Consider the following 19,156-nt stretch of genomic DNA (forward strand, 5'->3'; position numbering starts at 1 on the left):
CATCCAAGTGCCACCTGCTGAAACCAGCCGTGAAATATCTCGGGCACATTGTCAGTGCCGAAGGAGTACAGCCTGATCCTGACAAACTTGCTGCTGTCCGTAACTGGCCTACTCCCACGACCGTGAAAGAGGTGAGAAGCTTTCTCAGTTTTGCAGGGTATTATAGGCGATTCATCCCGCATTTTGCACAAATTGCGGATCCCATCAAGGAACTCTTGAGGGGGCATCCAAAAAAGAGCCCAAAGACTCCTATTCCTGTTGAGTGGAGTGAAGAGCGGGAAATTGCCTTCCAACTCCTAAAGAAGAAGTTGACTGAACCCCCTGTTCTGGGTTACCCAGATTATCAGAAGCCATTCCACCTCTACACAGATGCCAGTAAAAGAGGCCTGGGGGCCGTGTTGGCTCAAGTGCAAGATAACAAAGAAAGCGTGATTGCCTACGCCAGCAGATCCCTGAAGGGAGCTGAGAAGAACGACCAGAATTACAGTTCTTTCAAGCTGGAGTTTCTTGCCTTAGTGTGGGCTGTGACCGAAAAGTTTAAGGACTATCTCGCCGCCACACCGTTTGTTGCCTTCACAGATAATAATCCCCTGGCGCATCTGAATACAGCCAAATTAGGGGCACTGGAGCAAAGATGGGCCTCCCGCCTGGCCAACTATGATTTTACTGTGAAGTACCGGGCAGGCCACTCCAATGATAACGCTGATGCTCTGTCACGACTCCCCACTACAGAAGCCCCAGATGAACCGAAAGATGCCTGGGAAGAGGTGGAGATGCCAGCGTTTTATAACAAATTTACCCAGCAGGATAATTTACGTACTGAAGATCCCCCTGCTGCTGATCCTTCCTCATCAGATGGTCCTGAGTCCAGAGGCGATCAAGAAAGATGGATTAAGCTCCAGTCCGAAAGTAGAGTCCTCGGTGAACTGCTTGACTTCCTTACTAGTGGAAAAATCCCTGAGAGGATCCGCAGGAAGAGTGCAGACCCAGAGCTAGTGAGACTGTGGAGACATCGCCACCAACTATTCCTTCAAAAGGGCCTGCTGCTCAGAAGGAGTCTGGATCCAGTGTCCTATGATAGAGTGTATAAAATTCTCCTGCCACGTCGGGATGCCAGCCTGGTGCTGGATATGTACCACAACCAGTCCGGACACTTTGGTGTGCAAAAGACTGAGGCCACCATTCGCAGAAGATTCTATTGGATCGGGATGAGAGAAGATATCGAGAAATGGTGCCGAGAATGCACTGCCTGTGCTGTGGGGTGGACTGAACGCCATGACCAGAGGGCGCCTCTCCATCCCATCGTAAGTAAGGCTCCTTTAGAACTTGTTGCCAATGATCATGTAAAGTTAGAGCCGAGTCGCTCAGGGTATACATATGCCATGACTATAATTGATCACTTCACTAAGTTTGTTGTAGCAGTGCCTGTGAAAGACCTGACAGCCAAGACCACAGCGGAGGCGTTCTGGAAGCATTTCCTGCTGCCCTACGGCTGCCCAGAAAGGATCCTCACCGATCAAGGGTCTGCATTTGAGTCACAGCTGTTCCATGAGATGTGCCTGCTACACAACTGCCAGAAGGTCCGGACCACCGCTTATCATCCGCAAGGTAACGGACTCTGTGAGAAAATGAATAAGACTCTCATTGAAATGCTGAGAGCAGTACCCCCTGAGACGAGGGGAGATTGGCCTACTCTGTTGCCGCAGCTTATGTACACTTACAACAACACCATCCATTGTTCCACCGGTTACACCCCGTTCTATTTGATGTTCGGCCGACAAGGGAGATTGCCTGCGGACCACTCCCTAGGGGTACAGGTGCTGGATGAGATCAACCCACTGCCCAAGACTGATTGGGTAGTGGAACACCAAAGGCGTCTTCTTAATGCTAAGGAGATTGTCCAGGAACGGATGGAGATTGTTCGAGAAAGGCAGCAGAAAGACTTTGACCAGACTGCCCATGCGGGACCCCTGGCTCTGGGAGACAAGGTATGGTTGAAAAACAACCACCGGACCAGCAAATTGGACAGCAAATGGGAAAGGATTCCCTATCTTATTACTTGCATACCCAATGCTGCGGCCCACATTTACCAGGTCTTCAGGGAAGGAAAAGGTCCCCGAGTTGTTCACAGGAACCGCCTCAAGCCCTGTATAGAAGGAGAACCAGCGGCAGAGGAGATGGAGCCTGAGCCTACTGAGGAAGAGTTGCCGGCTCCACCTATGGACCCTATGCAGGCTGTGGAGAACTTAATCCATGATAAAGAGCCGCTCCACTGGGCCCTCACGCCTTGGTTGAATTTATTGGTTCCTGCTCCTGTTCCTGTTAGCCCTCAGCCTCCTGAAGAAGCTCCAGAGGCGGTGGGCTCTTCTGACATTCCTGAATCCGGGCGGGAAGAATCCCTGCCAGTAAGGAGGTCTACCCGTTCTACCAGGGGGCATCGTCCTGTGAGGTTTGTGGACTACATTATGGGCCCAGGTAGCCCCTCACGGGAAACCCCCGTTTAACTTTTGCAAGTCTGGGTACGGACTCATTTTGTTCTTTGAGCCTCCAAGGACTTATGTTTATTTACTTTTATACGGACTATCCTGGTTATCGATATGCTGTGCCAGGTCAGCGCCCCTGTTCCCTCACATTATCCTGAGAGAAGAGAACGACGCCCCTTGTCACCACTCCTTCCAGTGATCCATATTGCCCACTGTTATGTTGTTAAATGTGGTGAATATTGTATGTGCATGTTCTCAGCTGTCTTTCAGGTTGCTGCTTCCAGATGGGCGGACCCTCCATGTTGCGCCGAGGACGGGCAACGTTATAGCGTGGGGGTATGTAGTGTCCTACTAGGTAAAGGTGGGCACTTCACAGGTTAATGTGTATTCATTGCATTAAATGTCATGCGTTCGTTTTCCCTGTATTATCTGGGTGTCAGGCCTGTCAGGGTGTAGTTTGGCCTCCCGGACGTTAGAGGGAGCTGGAGAGCCCTAGTTATATATAGGAAGGCCCAGACAGGGAAGAGTTAGTTCATTCCAGGGGACTAGAGGAGTTACTTCGTCCACCTGAAGCTCCTGAAGCTAGGATTAGCTCAGTAGAGGCACCCCAGTTGCAGGACCCAACCTCCTGGGAGAAACCCACAGTCAATCCACAGGCAAGTGAGGAAACTCCAGGGTAAGCTAAGTAACCCTGATGGGCAGATGCAAATAGAAAGGAAAGCAAGAATCTAATACCTGAGGAAGATAGTAACCAAGGATTTAAGCCACCCTTTAGGCATCCGGGCCTTGAGATATAAAGCCAGAGCAGGAGTTCCAGAAAGGACAGTGTACATTGATTCTGAGGAAAGGTACAACCTGCTGCTGAGTGCTTGTGAAGTTACCCTCTGCGTATCTTGCATAAATATTGCCATTCTGTGAATAAGCCTAATTGTGGACTGTGATTGAAAGACTGTATTAATACCTGCTGTACAAAGTTGGACTGTTCAGTAAAAGTAACGTTTGGTTCACTATTCTGGTCGTATACCTGGAACTTTTGCCAAAAAGTTAGAAAAATTAGCAAATTTCCAAGTTTCAATTTCTCTACTTCTATAATACATATTAATACCTACAAAAATAGTTATTACTTTACATTTCCCATATGTCTACTTAATGTTAGGATCATTTTGGGAATGACATTTTATTTTTGGGGGACGTTACAAAGCTTAGAAGTTTAGAAGTAAATCTTGAAATTTCTCAAAAATGTTCAAAAAGTTACTTTTTAAGGACCAGTTCAAGTCTGAAGTCACTTTGTGAGGCTTACATAATAGAAACCACCCAAAAACGACCCTATTCAAAACTGATTTTACAAACGTCGTTAACCCTTTAGGTCTTCCACAAGAATTAATGGAAATAGCTATACAATTTCAATTGTAAAAACGATCCCCAGATGCAGAGGGGAACGTTTACAAACTGCCACATCTAGCCCCAGTGAATGCAGGAGGGAATAACATACCCTGCTGTCGGAGAAGAGATCGCCTCGGCTCTGGTATGTACTGAGCATGAGCGATCGCATACCAGAGCCGAGGCAGTGTGAGAAGAGCTGGAGGGGGGAGGGCACCAGAGGCTCTGACGTTTCGTTTACAGAGCCTGGCCACTCCCTCAAGCAGGGAAAAGGCTGTAAACGAGACGTCATCAGCAGAGCAGGCTTACTGACGTCGGGGGTCACATGACCCAGAACTGAACTGGCCAAATAGTGATAGATAGGTTATGAAAGTGATTTTAATAAACTTTCACTGGACTACAATAAAAGCAATTAGAATAGATTTATTTAAGTCGGATAACCCCTTTAAAGGGCTTCTGTCACCCCATTAAACCGTTTTTTTTTTTTTCTTTACTAATAATCCCTACACTGCGATCTCATCATACATAAGCTAATTTATGATTTTCGTTCAGTAGAATTTGTTAAAAATCGATTTTTGAAATATGTAAATTACCTTGCTACCAGCAAGTAGGGCGGCTACTTGCTGGTAGCAGCCGCATCCTCCGATGGTAATGACGCCCCCTCTGCTTGTTGATTGACAGATCCCATCCGCTGGCCCTTTCTCTGCTGGCCCTGCCTGTTTTGATTCAATATCTGGCGCCTGCGCCGCGGCCGTACCTCTCTTCAATCTGCGCAGGCGCACTGAGAGGCGGCCACTCGCTTGGCAGCTCGCTCCTCAATGCGCCTGCGCCGGGTGTAGATGTGACGTCATCGGCGCAGGCGCATTGAGGATGGAGCGGCCGAGCGAGTGGCCGCCTCTCAGTACGCCTGCGCAGATTGAAGAGGGGTACGGCCGCAGCGCAGGCGCCAGATATTGAATCAAAACAGGCAGGGCCAGCGGATGGGATCTGTCAATCAACAAGCAGAGGGGGCGTCATTACCATCGGAGGATGCGGCTGCTACCAGCAAGTAGCCGCCCTACTTGCTGGTAGCAAGGTAATTTACATATTTCAAAAATCGATTTTTAACAAATTCTACTGAACGAAAATCATTAATTAGCTTATGTATGATGAGATCGCAGTGTAGGGATTATTAGTAAAGAAAAAAAAAAAAAACGGTTTAATGGGGTGACAGAAGCCCTTTAAGGACCAGGCCATTTTTTGTAAATCTGACTAGTGTCTCTTTAAGTGGTGATAACTTTAAAACGCTTTGACTTATCCAGGCCATTCTGATTTTTCATGACACATTGTACTTAATGACACTGGTAAAATGGTGTAAATTTTTTTTTTATTTATAAAAAAATACCAAATTTGCCAAAAAGTTAGAAAAATTAGCAAATTTCCAAGTTTCAATTTCTCTACTTCTATAATACATATTAATACCTACAAAAATAGTTATTACTTTACATTTCCCATATGTCTACTTAATGTTAGGATCATTTTGGGAATGACATTTTATTTTTGGGGGACGTTACAAAGCTTAGAAGTTTAGAAGTAAATCTTGAAATTTCTCAAAAATGTTCAAAAAGTTACTTTTTAAGGACCAGTTCAAGTCTGAAGTCACTTTGTGAGGCTTACATAATAGAAACCACCCAAAAACGACCCTATTCAAAACTGATTTTACAAACGTCGTTAACCCTTTAGGTCTTCCACAAGAATTAATGGAAATAGCTATTACAATTTCAAAATTTCACTTTTTTGGCCGATTTTCCATTTTAATATTTTTTTCCAGTTACAAAGCAAGGGTTAACAGCTAAACAAAACTCAATATTTATGGCCCTGATTCTGTAGTTTACAGAAACACCCCATATGTGGTCGTACACTGCTGTACGGGCACATGGCAGGGCACAGAAGGAAAGGAATGCCATACGGTTTTTGGAAGGCAGATTTTGCTGGACTGTTTTTTTTGACACCATGTCCCATTTGAAGCCCCCCTGATGCACCCCTAGAGTAGAAACTCCAAAAAAGTGACCCCATTTTAGAAACTATGGGATAGGGTGGAAGTTTTGTTGGTACTAGTTTAGGGTACATATGATTTTTGGTTGCTCTATATTACACTTTTTGTGAGGCAAGGTAACAAGAAATAGCTGTTTTGGCAGCGTTTTTTTTAAATTTACAGTATTGATCTGACAGGTTTGATCATGTGGTATTTTTCTAGAGCAGGTTGTCACGGACGCGGCTATACCTAATATGTATACAATTTTTGATTGCTTGCTATTACACTTTTTGTGATGTAAGATGACAATGCCTTTTTTTACAGCGTTTTTATTTTAATTTTTTTACGGTATTCACCTGAGGGGTTAGGTCATGTGATATTTTTATAGAGCCGGTCGATACGGACGCGACGATACCGACGATATATGCATACTTTTTTAAATTTACTTAAGTTTACTTAAGTTTTGCACAATAACAGATTTTTTAAAACAAAAAAAAATGTTTTAGTGTCTCGATCTTCTGAGCATAGTTTTTTCTTTTTTGGGCGATTGTCTTAGTTAGAGGCTCATTTTTTGCGGGATGAGGTGATGGTTAGATTGGTACTATTTTGGTGGGCATATGCCTTTTTGATCACTTACTGTTGTACTTTTTGTGATGTAAGGTGACAAAAAGTTTTTCTTAGCACAGTTTTTTTTTTACGGTGTTCATCTGAGGGGTTAGGTCATGTGATATGTTTATAGAGACGGTCAATACGGACGCGGCGATACCTAATATGTCTACTTTTCCCTATTTTTTCCTATTTTTTTTTTTTACTTTATTAGGGGAAAATTACGTTTTTGTTTATTTTTACTTGAAACTTTTAAGTTTTGGGGGGGAAAACGTTTTTTTCAACTTTTTTTACTTTATTTTTTGTCCCACTTTGGGGTCAACTTTTGGGGGTCTGATCCCTTTTACAATGTATTCCAATACTTCTGTATTGGAATGCATTGGCTGTATGAGTAATACTGTGTGTATTACTCATACAGCTTCCGGCCTGTGAGATCCAGGGGGCTGTTTCTCACAGGTTCGTCACTGGAAGGCAGCGCTGATGCCTCAGGAAGGCATTGCGTTGCCTTCAATGCCATCGGGTCCCCCCTACAGCCGCATGGGGACCCGATGGCACCGCCGCCCACCGCATAAGGTAAAAGCCGCAAACCGCAGGTCTGAATTGGTCACAGGACCCCCCCCCTCGCATTTAGCCAAGGTGCCTGCTCAATGATTTGAGCAGGCGCCGGGTTCTGATCACCGCCCATTGCGCGGCGGCGATCGGAAATACACGTACAGGTTAAAAACCCAGAAAATTATAGCTGTATTTTTTAGCTTAAATTGCACACTGACTAATCCTGCAAAGGCACCAGATGTTTGATATTGCCCAAAATTTTTTTTTTTCAAAGCCAGAAAATTAGAACATTTTTGAAAACTTGTTTTTAACAATCACAGATGCAGCAAGGGCTGCAATATTAAGTATTTTGCAAAAAAAGGGTGTTTTTTTTACTAACAAAATATGAAAGCTGTATATAACGCTTGAATTTCACATGTGCAGATGCAACAAGGGCTGTAAAATTGTGTATTTTGCAAAAAGAAAAGGGTGTTTTTAAAAACCCAGAAAATAATGGCTGTATTTCTAGCTTAAATTGCACACTGACTAATCCTGCAAAGGCACCAGATTACTGCCAAAAAGGGTGTTTTTTTAAAACCAGATTATTATTGCAGTATTTCAAGCTTGGATATGAATGTCACAAAAGCACAGATGCAGTGCTGGTGAACTGAGCTTGCAAAAAATTGCCACTTCAACCCACCTAACTTACAGATGGATAAAAGTTATTTTTCTCTGTGACTGGGCTCAGGGCAGGGCAAAAAGATTGTGCACTGCACCCACACATCTAAATCTATGTAGATCGCTGAGTTCAATTGAAGTTCTGATAACAGATTCTGTCCTATTCTCTCCCTCACAGCAGCAGCATCCTCTCCCTACACTAAGCACAGCAGAGTGACGTGCAGCGCTACGTGACTACAACTTATATAGAAGCTGGATCACATGCTGCACTGGCCAATCACAGCCATGCCATTAGTAGGCATTGCTGTGATGGCTTCTTAGGTCACACAGTTAGGCCTCATGCACACGACCGTTTTTTTTTACGGTCCGCAAAAACGGGGTCCGTGATCCGTGACCGTTTTTTCGTCCGTGGGTCTTCCTTGATTTTTGGAGGATCCATGGACATGAAAAAAAAGTCGTTTTGGTGTCCGCCAGGCCCTGCGGAGCCAAACGGATCCGTTCTGAATTACAATGCAAGTCAATGGGGACGGATCCGTTTGACGTTGACACAATATGGTGCAATTGCAAGCGGATCCGTCCCCATTGACTTTCAATGTAAAGTCTGGAGTCCCTTTTATACCATCGGATCGGAGTTTTCTCCAATCCGATGGTATATTTTAACTTGAAGCGTCCCCATCACCATGGGAACGCCTCTATGTTAAAATATACTGTCGGATATGAGTTACATCGTGAAAACTCATATCCGACAGTATATTCTAACACAGAGGCATTCCCATGGTGATGGGGACGCTTCTAGTTAGAATATACTACAAACTGTGTACATGACTGTGTACATGACTGCCCCCTGCTGCCTGGCAGCACCCGATCTCTTACAGGGGGCCGTGATCAGCACAATTAACCCCTCAGTTGCCACACCTGAAGGGGTTAATTGTGCCTATCATAGCCCCCTGTAAGAGATCAGGGATGCCAGGCAGCAGGGGCAGACCCTCTCCCTCCCCAGTTTGAATATGATTGGTGGCCAGTGCGGCCCCCCCTCCCTCCCTCTATTGTATTAATAACATTGGTGGCACAGTGTGCCCCCCCCCGGCCCCCCTCCCTCCCTCTATTGTAATAAGAACATTGGTGGCACAGTGTGCCCCGCCCCCCTTCCTCCCTCTATTGTAATAAGAACAATGGTGGCCAGTGTGCAGCACCTGAGGGGTTAATTGTACGGATCACAGCCCCCTGTAAGAGATCGGGTGCTGCCAGGCAGCAGGGGGCAGTCATGTACACAGTTCGTTGTATATTCTAACTAGAAGCGTCCCCATCACCATGGGAACGCCTCTGTGTTAGAATATACTGTTGGATATGAGTTTTCACGAAGTGAAAACTCAGCTCTGAAAAAGCCTTTATGCAGACGGATCTTCGGATCCGTCTGTATGAAAGTAACCTACGGCCACGGACACAGATGCCAATCTTGTGTGCATCCGTGTTCTTTCACGGACCCATTGACTTGAATGGGTCCGTGAACCGTTGTCCGTCAAAAAAATAGGACAGGTCATATTTTTGGGACGGACAGGATACACGGATCACGGTCTCGGCTGCAAAACGGTGAATTTTCCGATTTTTCCATGGAACCATTGAAAGTCAATGGGTCCGCAAAAAAAACTGAAAATGGTGCAACGGCCATGGATGCACACAACGGTTGTGTGCATGAGGCCTTAAACGATTGTTGATTTGCTGCTCTGCAGCCTTTCAAAAAGCGCCAAGAAAGCGCCGAACACCGAACCCAAACTTTTACTGAAATGTTCGGGGTTCGGGTCCAGGGTCCAAAAATCCTAAGGTTCGGTACGAACCCGAACTTTATAGTTCGGGTTCGCTCAACCCTAGTTACAAGTGTTTGAACCATGTGTGCTAAATCACAAAAAAGTGACTGGTCATTAAGGCCTTTGCAGGCCTGATCATTAATGGGTTTACCAATAAGTGCTTTCCCGGCTGGTAAGCCGATCGGCTAGTAAGCCATGTGTGTTCTGCATTTCACACTCCGTGTGCTGTCCTCATCTTTTGCAGCCCCGTTGAAGTGAATGGGGCCACATAATAAAATGCGGCTCAGATGGGGACTAAAACAATGGCCGTGTGTGTAAGCCTTCAGGGAAAATGCTTACTGGTTATTGCAGGGCACCTACAGTATATCTGGGGGTGCAGAAGGTGGCAATAACCAATGAGCGCCGTCCTCTGCAGTGAAGTAAAGCGCTCATTTGTGACTAGGAGACAGGAAGGAAACTTAAAGGAGTTTCCTAGTTAAAATGATTTTTAACAAGTTCCTGCAGCATAGTCCCCGACACAGAAGTCTCCTACTTTTCTGCCCCGTGTTGACCTCGCTGTCTCCATCTTCCATTGCCGTAGCACCTCTCTAGCAAATGATTGACTTTAGCGGCGAAACGCTGCTTGTGGCCACATCCCCACTGAAGCCAGTCAGTGGCTGGAGAGGTACAAGTGACTATGCCCATATCCAACCGGATGTAAACAGCGCCGGAACCACAAGATAGAGACAGGGAGCAGGAAAGTATAAATCATGCTGCAGGAACGTGTTAAAAATCATATTTTACCAGGAAATCTCTAAGCCCCTGTTACACAGCACGATATTCAGGACAATTACTGGGAACAAGTGTTCGTGGGAACGCTCATTCCTGATATCTGGCGGTATAATCGTGTCTCTGATCAGCTGATAAACAAGGAATCAGTCGTTTGTAGGCTTATTTGCATATTTTATCAGGATGAAAGATGTACAATTATCGTCAGCACATCTCACTGTGTAATCAAGAATGTGCGGCCGATAATCGATAGAAGTGAATGAGGGAGGAATGACTGTGGTACAGTGGTAGTGATCATTCCTTCCCAGTCACTTTGCATTAGCCTGTGTAATAGGCTGATGCAAACAAGTGCTGATTAACTTTTTTTTTTGCACCCCTTGTCTATATAAACTCAACTTTGACAATATACAGCAGACAATCTGCTGCTCCTCCATACAGTGTGTTGTCTCTTTTTATATAAGAACAAAGAGAAAATACCTCCTTCAACCGTAAATTCAAATGACATTGTGACCCTTCCTTGGTAAAGAAAATTATTTTAACAGCTCCCTACCCCATTTAAACTGCTTGGCACACAACTTTACTTGGTAGTATGGAGTTGCATCACCACCATTTATAGCAATCATCCTTTCATGGATTTATTAAGGCTTCTTTCCTACCTTTGTAAAGAATTGAATCAAGGAACAAAGCTCCAAATCTCTCACTTTTTTTGTAGACTTGCACTGTTCTGCACTTTGACATTATTTGCCATTCTGGGGTAAATAACTTATTGAACACCTCTTGCATGGAATCCAATGGAACATGCCATATTTTTTTTCTCTCTTTTGGCTACATACATGGATATGTGTGAAATCAAAAGACATGGAAGTACTGTCCAGTAAAGGCTTTAAGTATCTCTATGGGTGCACTATTAAGACTTTATATAATACATAGCCCTAATATGACTGCATTCATAAGCACTTATTAAGAACTGAGGTTTGTTTTTATGTGTAGCATTGTTTTGTTTGATTCTGAATCCAAACGATGCAAAATGCCCTATTTCTATCCATTCACCATTGTTTGGCAGCATTAAGAACCTTGGCAAATGCTTTACATGGGCTAGCTTAAACTGGCAGCAATTACTAAGCTTTTTAGCTTTTGTGTTTACCTATCAGAGTATTAAAGACATTATTTTCTGCTATGTTTTGCCTTTTTATTTATTGATTTCTTTTACAACATAAAATGTCATACTGAATATTTTAGTAATTGGGGAATGGAAAGCAGACACTGCTGTACAGAGGATAACATGTTGAAGGCACACTGGTAATAAACATACTTAACAAAAAGGAAAACTCCCATCAGAACCCAGAAGGCACTGATTTAATTGATTTTGTTTTCTGTCCTTACATGTGAGAGCAGATGAGCAGTGTGATAGATCTATGATGAATGCAGGGAAGACTGAGCACATGTTTTATGGCACCTTTATCTATTGATGGAACAGTAAATTATATTCTTTCTGAGTTCATAACTAGATTGCAGAGCAGATGTGCCAGCATTTTTAAAGCAGATTCCTTAAATAACCTCTTTATTTGGTAGATAAACATCTATTGGGTAAAATTTTGTTGTTTAAGCACTAAAGCAAAAAATAAATAAAGCTATTGTAAAATAACCAACAAAAAGCGCAGCAATACTGTTTTTTTTTTTTGCTGTGACCTACTGTTTTTAGGAGTTTATTATAGAGATGAGCAAACGACTCAAGATTCAATTCGGTTCAGGTTTGCCAAATTTTTTTTAAAAGTTTGGTTTGGACCTCAATCGATTGGGACAGAACCAAAGTTCTTCAGTTGCCTTAAAAATTAGTATATAACACCTTCTAGACTCATAGGAATCAGAAAAACTTGTTACCTCTTTTTGTTTATTTTTGGTGAATTTTTTCTTTTTCCCTCCACCCTCCCCAGGCGCTGGAACACAATGACAGCAGTGGTAAATGATGTATGAGTGACAATGACATACATAGCTAGGGGTAAACGCATGCTTTTTCATATTCCAAAGCTTGTCCCTTATCAGTGTCCACAAACTATGCATTGACAGGGTCAGAATGCCTGACCACATGACATACACAAGTGTTGATTGTCAAAAGAAAAAGTGGCGAGTCAGAAAAAATTATCCCTTTTAATTGGGAGCAGCAACAGTGCAGTGTCTATGGGTAGGTCAGCTGTCTATGGGTAGTAGTAGTAATAGTAATAGTAGTGGTGGATGCTTTGTGTTAATATTGGTGGCAATAGTGGATTAGCAGCAAGGAGCAGGCGCTGCTGGGGCAGCGGCGGCTGCAGCAGCAGCAGCAGCCATATGGTACTTGTTATCAGGCAGGCAACAGCATGATGATGGCAGAAGCAGCCTTAAGGAAGATGATGGTTGGCAGGCTGCAGCAGTGGCTTGATGCTAGTGGTGGTATGATGGAGGCAGCAGCAGCAGTACAGAACATGATGGTCTCAAGCTGCAGAAGTCACACAATGGCATGATGGCGGTGGTGGCATGATGGAAGCAGCAGCAGTACAGAACATGATGGTTGGCAGGCTGTACAGTGGCAGCATTCCGGAGTCAGGCAGGCAGCTAGCAACAGTGGCAAAATGTGGCACCATCAGCAAGACCAGATCTTTTCATTAGCCTCAGCTTGAGTAGCGTGAAATCCTCCTGAAAACAGGCTTAGTTCATTTTGACAAATGTAACATTTTGAGCAGTGGTGGAGGACAAATTGGTTCTCTGGGGCTGCAAGGAGGAGGAGTAGAAGGAATGCTGTGACTACTAATACTTCTTCTGGACGGATAGTTGGTTCTGCTACTACCCAGTTTCTGGCTCTGGGTAACTCCTTGGGAACCTTCAGGTGCCCTGACATTTTTGGGGTTCTTCGATAATGCTCTGTACTACCCTGTGTATTGATATAGTAATCTCGTATATGCTGGTGTTAATAATTTAACCAACCCCAAAGAAAAAAATTTGATTGGATAGTATGGAGACAGAATAAAATGGAAATGGATTTAAGCCTAAATTTGTTATCACTCACAGATATGTTTGTGCAATATCCTGTGTATTGGTGTAGTAATCATTGATATGTTGATTTGAATATGTTTAACGACCCCAAAAAATGCATTGTAACCATGTTGAAACAGAAATAAAGGGAAACTGCTTTAGGTCTAAATTCATTATCACTAACAGATAATGTTGTGTGCTACCCTGTGTATTGGTATAGTAATCACGCATATGCTGGTTTTATTAAGTTGAATAACCCCCCCCCCCCCCAAAAAAAAATTGAACTCTATCTGTGTGGGGAAATAAATAAATGGAAATGGATGATTGAGGCTTGATGGTTAATATCACATTATCACTCACAGATAATTTGGCGCACTACCCAGTATATTGGTGTACTGATCATCTACAGTATTTGCTGGTATAAAATAAATTGAACAATCCCCCCCAAAAAATTGGAACTGTGTGGAGATATAAAATAAATGGAAACGGATGATTGAGACTTGATGCTTAAATATCATGTCATCACTCACTACCCAGTGTTTTGGTATAGTTATCATCTACAGTATATGCTGGTCTAATTAAATTGAACAACTGGAAAAAAAAATAAAAAAAAAATATATATATATATATATATATATATATATTCAAACGTGTTTTGTGGGACCATATCACCTTATTATTTTACTAAATAAAAGCCTATACTAATTAAAAGCCTATACTTTAAGCCTATAGTTAAATATGTAATGTCACAAAGCATGTCCATATCATTATTAGCTGGCATACTTTAGGGTTTATTTTTCGGCAAACCCCCCTCCTGGCCAGACCTGACAAGGGAAGCATACTTACCTTCTTCCTGCTGTTAAGTCTCAGCTCCTTCACTCCCCTGCCTCGCTCGGGTCCCCCGCTGTCAACATCCACTTTGATGCTACTGTAGCCTCTTGAGTCATGTGACCAATTGACATGAAGCCAGGGGGTGGTTCACGATTGCAGCCAATCATTTGTTTCAGTAGCTTAAGCAGATGTTAACAATGGGGGACCTTAGTTCTGAAGAATCATTTTTTCCAATCAGCAGGACTGTTAGAATGAATTTGTCAAATACGGCTTCTGTGTGAGATTGTTATGGGCATGCTTTCTGACTTCTGCAGATTTCATTGTGCAGGGAGGGGGAGTAGATAAGTTGTTATATCACCTACTGTCAATGGCGGATCCTGATTTATTTATATATAGGTGTTACCTGTCATTTCATTCTCATTTGTGATGATAATGAGATCACAACTAGCTGGGAATTATCAGCCTATTGTGAGGCTCAGTAGAAGGGCAGAAACTGCAGAATGTTAAGATTTTGTAACATACGTAGATGGTAACAAAATATATTTAACATATAAAACTTGATTTTAACGATAGGTAATTTTCTGAAGAGAGAATGCCTTTAAGAATATTTTGTAAGTCATTGTGCCAATCCCAACTATTGGTTGTTTAGATTGTATGGCAGGAATAATTATACTAAGCTTGTATGAAATTGAGCTAATAATAGTCAAAATAGAGCCTTTAACAGAAATCAATAAGGTCATTGATCATGGTGCCAGCACAGATCAGTTATTCGCACACTAGTGCACACAACCATTGGGATCAATGTTTTGCTCTTATTCTAGCTCTTATTCATTGTGTCCTCTTGCTCCACTACAATACAGCCAGAGACATCAACTTTAACCCCTGTAGGACCCTGCCATTTTTCACCTTAAGGACCAGGCCATTTTATGTGGTGATGACTTTAAAACATTTTTACTTATCCAAGCCATTTTTAGATTGTTTTCTCATCACATACTGTACTTCATGACAGTGGTAAATTTTAGTCATTTTTCTAAATTTCAAAATATTACTAAAATAGTAATTACTTTACATTTCCCATATGTCTACTTTGTGTTTGGATCATTTTGTATATTACATTTTCATTTTTTGGAACGTTAGAAGGCTTAGAAGTTTAGAAGCATATCTTAAACTTTTTAAGAAAATTTCCAAAATCCAATTTTTAAGGACCAGTTCAGGTCTGAAGTCACTTTGTGGGACTTACATAATAGAAACCACAAATTGACCCATTTTAGAAACTACACCTCTCAAAGTATTCAAAATTGATTTTACAAACTTTGTTAACCCTTTAGGTGTTCCACAAGAATTAAAAAATGTAGATTAAATTTCTGAATTTCCCTTTTTTAGCAAATTTTCTATTTTAATTCATTTTTTCAGTAACAAAGCAAGGGTTAGCAGCCAAACTCAATATTTATTACCCTGATTCTGTAGTTTACAGATACACTCCATATGTGATCGTAAACTGCTGAATGGGCACAAGGCAGGGCGCAGAAAGAAAGGAACGCCATATGGTTTTTGGAAGGCAGATTTCACTGGGATAATTTTAAGTTGCCATGTCACATTTGAAGACCCCCTGATGCACCCCTAGAGTAGAAACTCCTAAAAAAGTGACAAACTACACCCCTCAAGGTATTCAAAACTGGTTTCACAAACTTTGTTAACCCTTTGGGTGTTTCACAAGAATTAAAGAAAATGCAGATGAAATTTCAGAATTTCACTTTTTCAGCAGTTTTTCCATTAATTTTTTTCCCCCCCGCTAACAAAGCAAGGGTTAAAAGCCAAACAAAATTTAATATTTATTACCCTGTATTTGTAGTTTACAGAAACACCCAATATATGGTCGTAAACTTCTGTACGGGCCTACGGCAGGGCACATAAGGAAAGGAATGCTATATGGTTTTTGGAAGGCAGATTTCACTGGGATAATTTTTAGTTGCCTTGTCACATTTGAAGACCCCTTGATGCACCCCTAGAGTAGAAACGACAAAAAAGTGATGCAATTTTGGAAACTACGGAATAAGGTGGCAGTTGTGTTGGTGCTATTTTAGGGTACATATGATTTTTTGTTGCTCTATATTATACTTTTTTTTGGCACTGTTTTTGTTTTTCGTTTTTTACAATATTCATCTGACAGATTTTTATAGAGCAGGTTGTTACGGACAATATCAAATATGACAACTTTTTTTGTTGTTTGTTTCAGTTTTACATAATAAAGCATTTTTGAAAAAAAAATATTTTTTAGTGTCTCCAAATTCTGAATGCCATATTTTTTTTTCTTTTTTGGTCAACTCTCTTATGTAGGGGCTAATTTTTTTGGGTATGAGATGACGGTTTTATTAGTACTACATTACTTTTTGATCGCTTGCTATTACACTTTTTGTGATGTAAGGTGCCAAAACATGGCTTTTTTGATACCGTTTAATTTTTTTTTACGGCGTTCCCCTGAGGGGTTAGTTCATGTGATCTTTTTATTCAGTAGGTTGTTACGAAAGTGGTGATACCTAATATGTATACTTTTTTAATTTATTGAAATTTTACACAATAAAAGCATTTTTGAAGCAAAAAAAAATTATGTTTTAGTGTCTCCATATTCTGAGAGCCATCATTTTTATTTTTTATGGGATGAGATGTTGTTTTTTTTGGGGTGCCTATTAGTGATGATCGAGCACCAAAGTATTCGGAAGTTCAGCACGAACACATTTATATTTGTGTGCTCGACCGAGCACCCGAGAATAATGGAAGTCAATGGAAGACAACCAGGTGCCCCCTGCTCTGAAGAGGTGAGGGTGCCTGGTCCATTGGAAAAAGTCGGAAAGCGACAGAAACACGAACTGGATCGGGAACAGCATGGGGCGATGTCTGGATGTATCTTGGACTCCCAGGTAGCTGCTGGAAACCATGTAGTCCGAGTTGTACGCCACTTTTATAGACTGACAAAAATATGCACAAAAACCCCCAGAAAATCATTTTAAGAGGAAAAATTGTTAGTAAACATTCTTTCCTATATATTCAATTGTATATAAAGTGCAAGTTATTATTATTTGAATTTGCAATACAACACTGTTTTCTCATGTAGGAGAGGTATAAGCAGTAGGGAGAGGTATAAGCAGTAGAAAGAGTGAAGTGCTTATGCCGCTGTACAGAACACTGGTGAGACCTCACTTGGAGTATTGTGCGCAGTACTGGAGGCCATATCTCCAGAAGGATATAGATACTCTAGAGAGAGTTCAGAGAAGAGCTACTAAACTAGTACATGGATTGCAGGATAAAACTTACCAGGAAAGGTTAAAAGACCTTAATATGTATAGCTTGGAAGAAAGAAGAGACCGAGGGGATATGATAGAAACTTTTAAATACATAAAGGGAATCAACTCGGTAAAGGAGGAGAGCATATTTAAAAGAAGAAAAACTACCACAAGAGGACACAGTTTTAAATTAGAGGGGCAAAGGTTTAAAAGTAATATAAGGAAGTATTACTTTACTGAGAGAGTAGTGGATGCATGGAATAGCCTTCCTGCAGAAGTGGTAGCGGCAAATACAGTGAAGGAGTTTAAGCATGCATGGGATAGGCATAAGGCTATCCTTCATATAAGATAGGGCCAGGGACTATTCATAGGATTCAGATATATTGGGCAGACTAGATGGGCCAAATGGTTCTTATCTGCCGACACATTCTATGTTTCTATGTTTCTATGTAGTACAGTCTTGGTTACAAAACACAACAGATTATGGACACTATATTATGCCCAGACAATTGGAATTTGCACTACAGACACAATTTTCAGATGCAGGACAATATATGCCACAAAAACTCACAGAATATGGACACTATATTAGGCCCATATTATTGGAATTTGCAATACAGACACAGTATTCGGATGCAGGACAGTATATGTCACAGAACACCACAGAATATGGACACAATATTAGGCCAAGATTATTGGAATTTGCAATACAAAGTTTTGTAATGCAGGACAGAATATGTCACAGAACACAACAGATTATGGACACTATATTATGCCCAGATAATTGGAATTTGCACTACAGAGACAATTTTCAGATGCAGGACAGTATATGCCACAAAAACTCACAGAATATGGACACTATATTAGGCCATGATTATTGGAATTTGCAATAGAGACACTGTTTTCAGATGCAGGACAGTATATGTCACAGAATACCACAGAATATGAACACTATATTTGGCCCAGATTATTGGAATTTGAAATACAGACACTATTTTCTGATGTAGTACAGTATTGGTTACAGAACACCACAGAATATAGACACTATATTAGGCACATATTATTGGAATTTGCAATACAGACACTGTTTTCTGATGTAGTACAGTATATGTCACAGAACACCCACAGAATATGGACACAATATTAGGCCAAGATTATTGGAATTTGCAATACAAAGTTTTGTAATGCAGGACAGAATATGTCACAGAACACCAGAGAATATGTACACAATATTAGGCCCAGATAATTGGAATTTGCACTACAGACACAATTTTCAGATGCAGAACAGTATATGCCACAAAAACTCACAGAATATGGACACTATATTAGACCTAGATTATTGGAATTTGCAATACAGACACTGTTTTCGGATGCAAAACAGTATATGTCACAAAACACCACAGATTATTGACACTATATTAGGCCAAGATTGTTGTAATTTGCAATATGGACACTGTTTTCTGATGTAGTACAATATTGTTTACAGAACACCACATAATATGGACACTATATTAGGCCGAGATTATTGGAATTTGAAATACATACACTGTTTTCTGATGTATTACAGTATTAGTTAAGGGACACAAAAAATTGTTTTCTGATGTAGTACAGTATTGTTTAAGGGACGCAACAGATAATGGACACTATATGAGTCCCAGATTAATAGGCCCAGATTATTGGAATTTGCAATACAGACACTGTTTTCTGATGTAGTACAGTATTGGCAACAGAACACCACAGAATATGGACACTATATTAGACCCAGATTATTAG

This window comes from Bufo gargarizans, chromosome 2 (genome assembly GCF_014858855.1).
Source record: "Bufo gargarizans isolate SCDJY-AF-19 chromosome 2, ASM1485885v1, whole genome shotgun sequence".
NCBI lineage: Eukaryota > Metazoa > Chordata > Amphibia > Anura > Bufonidae > Bufo > Bufo gargarizans.